Below are 6,709 nucleotides of genomic sequence, written 5' to 3'. Positions count from 1 at the left end.
ACAGAAACATTGCTCATGTGGGAGAGATGGGGAATAGTGAATAGATCTCCTGGCCACACTGGGCAGTCTCAGTACTGAACCACCAAGAGGGAGGACTAGTGGAGAGTTTTAGGGGGAGAACTGCTACTGTATGTGGTCTTTTAAATGTTTGCTCCGTTTCTCCTCTGAATCATTGACGCATGTCTGCCCTTGACAAGCTAACACATGCTGTTTGGGGGTATCTACTGAGCTGCTCATCTCATGTCCCCCACTCACTTTTGAAGCCATAACTGCTTAGTTGAGTTCATTTGCAGTTATGTATTGGCACAACCAGCTGTCTTCGAAGCAATTTATTTCAATTACATCTATTAATTTTGTGTTGATGCTTTGAATCCCCTCGGTTTCAGAGTTTAATGTAACTTGTTATTGTTCATAAGTTTTCACTGCTGGAGCAATAATGAGAATCTGAGTCCGATATGTTCTTCTGGAAGGCTTTGTACTTTATGTTAGGTGATGGGAGAGGCTACATGAATGACTGGATGAATACATTGTAAATACATTGTAAATACGTTGTAAATACATTGTAAATACATTGTAAATACGTTGTAAATACGTTGTAAATACATTGTAAATACATTGTAAATACATTGTAAATACGTTGTAAATACGTTGTAAATACATTGTAAATACGTTGTAAATATGTTGTAAATACGTTGTAAATACATTGTAAATACATTGTAAATACGTTGTAAATACATTGTAAATACGTTGTAAATACGTTGTAAATACATTGTAAATACATTGTAAATACGTTGTAAATACGTTGTAAATACGTTGTAAATACATTGTAAATACGTTGTAAATACATTGTAAATACGTTGTAAATCTGGTGCTTTATGTACTCATGGGATGCAGGCTACATTACTGTAAAATATTCCACTGAGACACTGGGTTTGGGGTGTGACTGCACAATTAAGCTGCTACCAATCTCAGTTCCTGACCCTGTTCTTTGAAGGACGGCAGCCAACCAACCAGTAGAGCACACTTATCTCCGAGGGCCAACTTATACACAACCTCTCTGTCAGATATCCCCACTAGCGATTCATCACTAAGCAACCCCACCAACCAAATGCTGTGTACACTGTGCTTTCCCCATCATACTGAACCCTCCCCCACACACACACACACGGGGAAAAAAAAAAAAAGATTTTCAAAGCAATAAAGAAGAGTTTGATAATATTAATACATCTGAATCCAATTAGATCCAGACCCAAATACCTGGCCCTTTGCCACTTTTCTGTGGACATGCGCAGGCAGCATTTCGATAGAATATTAGCCAATACGTAATGCTTAATACTCTCAGCAGCCCAGTAATAGAACTGGCATTAAGTGAAAGGTTGTTTTCTTTCTCAGCCTGTGAATCTAGCTAGAAGGTTATAAACATGTTGAAATGAATTGTGGCCATGGGTGAGAGGACGGGCAGGGCGCTGACTAATAGATGGACATTTCCAATGTCTGGAGGAAAGGAGAGAAAAACAATGGAGAGAATTTCAATAGCAGCTCACGCCCGAACCGCAAACCCCGGGATCTTATGAACAGTGTCCATGAATAATTCACAGTGAATTATTGGGTCATATTTTATTGAAAAGCGTTAAGTTTAGCCAAGACTGGGCTATGTATCACCCACAGTTGCCAGGGTTGAGAGCCATGAAGTGGAGCAGAACTGGCCGCTGGGAACAAAGTGTAATAAAGCTTTGATGCATGGCTGTTGCTCTACCAGTTGTTGGTTTTGATACAGTACATACAGTGCAGTTCATAGAAGGATCAGTTCCCACATTACACAGTCACATAGCTTCAGATAAGTAATATGTGTCTATGGCAGTAAGAAACAGGTGTTTGACATGATAAGAAGTACGTCTCCATGGCCTGGGGTGGTCTAGAGGTTCAGTTCCATTCCGTTGTTGAACGTCGCCGATAGAAATGCCATGAATAGAGGCCGACATGATTCCTTGTTCCTCATGTCGGAGAGGCAAGTCTGTTCTACTGTCTGAACGTTCCAAAATGTTTTGTCCTGCTGAATGCGCTCCTGGCGTTAGTGTAAAGAGGCATCCTTTCTATTGGCTCTTTAGCACACATTTTTTTTAAACACTTGATTCATTGAGATTGCTGCCTAATAACATAACCAAAATGTTATTATTTTTCATGAAATGGCCATGAACATACTACGGTATAATTCTCGAAAGGTCTGGAACTCACCTTTCTGGTAGAAAATAGTTATAAATTGCTGCGGTGTACTCACTTTTGAGGACACAAGCTCAAGTACATTGTACAAATATTATAAACATTTCAAAAAGTGGGCAATAGAGCTTGAAATTACAAATGATTTCTAAATGTAGTACAAATCGAATTATAACTATGAGAATTTCACCTTTCTCTGGACTGTATAAAACATATGATCATACTTAGTACAATATTGGCACCATTTCATATGACTGACGACAGATACCTTTCACCTAAACATCCACTGAGCGGCGCAAAGACACCATTCAAATATCTGCAGACTCGTTACAACTTCAGCTTGAAGCACACCGGGATTTCATCCATCTGTGACCAAAAGGAAATGGTCTTGTTTCAATCCTATGAAATCATTTTGTATTTTTTCATGTTGAGATCTCGAAATCCGTCTGAGAATATCACAACAAGATGAAACCACACCTGTTGGATTCGTTAGACTGTCACCTTTCATATGCCGTTTCCAAGGCTGAGCCCCTGCTTAATACCAGACAAAAATAGAGCCCTCAGAGTGACGGTGATAAGCGTAGCCTGGCAAAAGTTAACCCAGCACAGGACACAGAAATATCTTTGGGGTTGTTTATTCTGAAAACTGTCCCTGGTAATGGAAACAGAATCCTTTGGAAAGTTATTTTAATACATTTTAAATAGGCTACAATAATAAGGAATTACTTTACTGTCTCAGCTAACCTGCTTACTGAATACGCTTGAATTACCAGAAGCAAAAGTGCAATGAGTCAACTCAACTCTAGACCTACTACTTTATCAGTGAATCCAATCACGAAACAAAGTGTATCTAGCCAAAGTGCACAAAAAAATGGCAGAGGCCTATTTCTGTAAAACAAGAAAACAAAACAAAACACAAACTAAGTTAGCCTTGTTAATAGTTCACAATAACCTTGTCAAAATTACAGTATTGCATGAAATGAAAGAATACATCTAGTCTTTAAACAACTAAATGATTACAACACTGTCCATGTGCTACTACAGATGCACACGTCGGACAGGTCAACATCACGTGTCCTAGCATTAGGAAAACAATAAACACCATGAATGTCATTATCACAGCAACGATAATAGTTTCCCTCAAAACGGAAGATCACGATTAATGAACATTCAACTTGAATTGTAATTCTCACTTTATGATATCTTGTAAAACTTCACAACGTGGTCCGAGAGCAACTGGATGTAACTAGCAGTAGTTAGCCACCAACACCCAATTACAAATCTGCAAACATCAACAGTCTAAGTTGATCATCCAGAACAAATATTCAAAGCGAACATTGCAAAGGAGGCATGTTTACATAATTTTATAAAGCTGCATCAAGAGTAATATTTAATAATACATTTCACGAGAAGCCATGATGGACACTAAACACTCTCAGGTAGCCCGGCTACTACCAACGAGGATCTCATTGTGCATGTGCTACTGTATCCCAGAACCCCCGCATTAATTATTATTAATATTTATTTTTTTGAATTTTTAGCCCTTTTTTCTCCCCAATTTCGTGGTATCCAATTGTTGTAGTAGCTACTATCTTGTCTCATCGCTACAACTCCCGTACGGGCTCGGGAGAGACGAAGGTTGAAAGTCATGCGTCCTCCGATACACAACCCAACCAGCCGCACTGCTTCTTAACACCACATGCATCCAACCCGGAAGCCAGCCGCACCAATGTGTCGGAGGCTACACCGTGCACCTGGCAACCTTGGTTAGCGCGCACTGCGCCCGGCCCGCCACAGGAGTCACCGGTGCACGATGAGACAAGGACATCCCTACCGACCAAGCCCTCCCTAACCCGGACGACGCTAGGCCAATTTTGCGTCGCCCCACGGACCTCCCGGTCGCGGCCGGTTACGACAGAGCCTGGGCGCGAACCCAGGGACTCTGATGGCACAGCTGGCGCTGCAGTACAGCGCCCTTAACCACCCGGGAGGCCCCCCGCATTAATTATTGATCATTATTAAAGGGATAGTGCCATCTTGTGGAAATAAACAAATACAGCGAGGTGCTTTTACCACCCGACTACATGAGGATAGAAACACAGAGAGAGATATAATTAATATCCCACAGAAGAAAATACTTTAGTTTCCATAGAATACTATAGCACTGATTATAGAATGCTGTAGTAAACTGTAGTATACTATAGAATATTATTCTACACACTATCCCTAGATCACGTGTGGACTCCCGAGTGGCGCAGTGGTCTAAGGCACTGCATCTCAGTGCAAGAGCCGTCACTACAGTCCCTGGTTTATTCCAGGCTGTATCACATCCGGCCTTGATTGGGAGTCCCATAGGGCTGCGCGCATTTGGCCCAGCGTCGTCCGGGTTTGGCCGGGGTAGGCTGTCATTGTAAATAAGAATTTGTTCTTAAAGGACTTGCTTAGTGAAGTAAAGTTTAAATAAAAAATAAAATAGTACCTACTATAGAATGCTGTAGAATACTATAATAAATACTTAATTATTATCTGCAAAAAAACTCTATAGTAAATACTACACAAATTAATTTGCATATATTCTGCCCATTCCCCTCCCCCCATATCCCAATTTGTGCCACCCATAAGTTAGAAACCTACATATATATACCACATTATTTTCTGTTCATGTTATAGGAAAGAGTTGAGTGCTGAACTACAGTATCTGTTCAGACTCCAGTCCTACATGTTATGGGAAATTTGCTATTTTAGTATTTCTCTAGTAGGTTTACTCAAGGAGAAACCCTCAAATAAAACCACTATTAAATTACAGTCTGCGAAAACACTGCTTCAGGACTTCTGTGGGAGTATAACCTAGGTTAAAGTAAAAGTAAATAAATTCATGGATAAGAAACTTGAGTTCTGTTATTTTTTATATTGATTGATTTTGGCCTTGAAGTGTTTCAGAATGGTTGAGATGGGTACTTATTGAACTTCTGTATTGAACTGGCGGTAAACAGCTGCTGTCCAACAGCAGGAATACTGTAGTTGTTCATTTGGAAGATGAGGTAGAATAAAGTTCAGGGGATTTACACTTACTCTGGACTGCATGAGTTGATATGCATAGTACAGAATCCCATTCTCTCCCACATGAAAAAATATTGTAGTATACTATGGTATGACAACCACAGTATTCATTTTAGTGTTTTGCCGACAATATTGTAGTATTTACTGTAGTATACTGTATTATTTACAGTTAACTATAGTATAAATACTGTAGTGAAAGAAAACTGTAGCATATACTATAGTAATTAATGTAGTGTATTTGTTTATTGTAATATACTGTAGTATTTACTGTTGTGGTTTTGCAGACATTACCGTAGTATTTACTATAGTGTTTTTGTTTATATTATCATTGACATAGAAGTGGAGACTTTCTCCTTGAGAAATACACAGAGCAAATGTCCCATAACCTGTAGGTACAGTGCCTTGCGAAAGTATTCGGCCCCCTTGAACTTTGCGACCTTTTGCCACATTTCAGGCTTCAAACATAAAGATATAAAACTGTATTTTTTTGTGAAGAATCAACAACAAGTGGGACACAATCATGAAGTGGAACGACATTTTTAACAAATCAAAAACTGAAAAATTGGGCGTGCAAAATTATTCAGCCCCTTTACTTTCAGTGCAGCAAACTCTCTCCAGAAGTTCAGTGAGGATCTCTGAATGATCCAATGTTGACCTAAATGACTAATGATGATAAATACAATCCACCTGTGTGTAATCAAGTCTCCGTATAAATGCACCTGCACTGTGATAGTCTCAGAGGTCCGTTAAAAGCGCAGAGAGCATCATGAAGTACAAGGAACACACCAGGCAGGTCCGAGATACTGTTGTGAAGAAGTTTAAAGCCGGATTTGGATACAAAAAGATTTCCCAAGCTTTAAACATCCCAAGGAGCACTGTGCAAGCGATAATATTGAAATGGAAGGAGTATCAGACCACTGCAAATCTACCAAGACCTGGCCGTCCCTCTAAACTTTCAGCTCATACAAGGAGAAGACTGATCAGAGATGCAGCCAAGAGGCCCATGATCACTCTGGATGAACTGCAGAGATCTCCAGCTGAGGTGGGAGACTCTGTCCATAGGACAACAATCAGTCGTATATTGCACAAATCTGGCCTTTATGGAAGAGTGGCAAGAAGAAAGCCATTTCTTAAAGATATCCATAAAAAGTGTTGTTTAAAGTTTGCCACAAGCCACCTGGGAGACACACCAAACATGTGGAAGAAGGTGCTCTGGTCAGATGAAACCAAAATTGAACTTTTTGTCAACAATGCAAAACGTTATGTTTGGCGTAAAAGCAACACAGCTCATCACCCTGAACACACCATCCCCACTGTCAAACATGGTGGTGGCAGCATCATGGTTTGGGCCTACTTTTCTTCAGCAGGGACAGGGAAGATGGTTAAAATTGATGGGAAGATGGATGGAGCCAAATACAGGACCATTCTGGAA

General features: G+C 40.1%; 1 non-coding gene across 1 annotated transcript; it reads left to right on the top strand.

Annotated features, from left to right (window-relative positions):
- Positions 1 to 4,945: 4,945 nt before the first annotated feature.
- On the top strand, positions 4,946 to 4,998 carry LOC139382073 (U7 small nuclear RNA). Its single transcript, XR_011628619.1, has one exon. It is a non-coding gene; the product is annotated as a U7 small nuclear RNA (small nuclear RNA).
- The last annotated feature ends 1,711 nt before the right edge of the window (positions 4,999 to 6,709 follow it).

This window comes from Oncorhynchus clarkii, chromosome 23 (assembly GCF_045791955.1).
Source record: "Oncorhynchus clarkii lewisi isolate Uvic-CL-2024 chromosome 23, UVic_Ocla_1.0, whole genome shotgun sequence".
Lineage (NCBI taxonomy): Eukaryota > Metazoa > Chordata > Actinopteri > Salmoniformes > Salmonidae > Oncorhynchus > Oncorhynchus clarkii.
The sequence above is the reverse complement of the archived record's forward strand: the minus strand, read 5'-3'. Positions and strand labels throughout refer to the sequence as shown.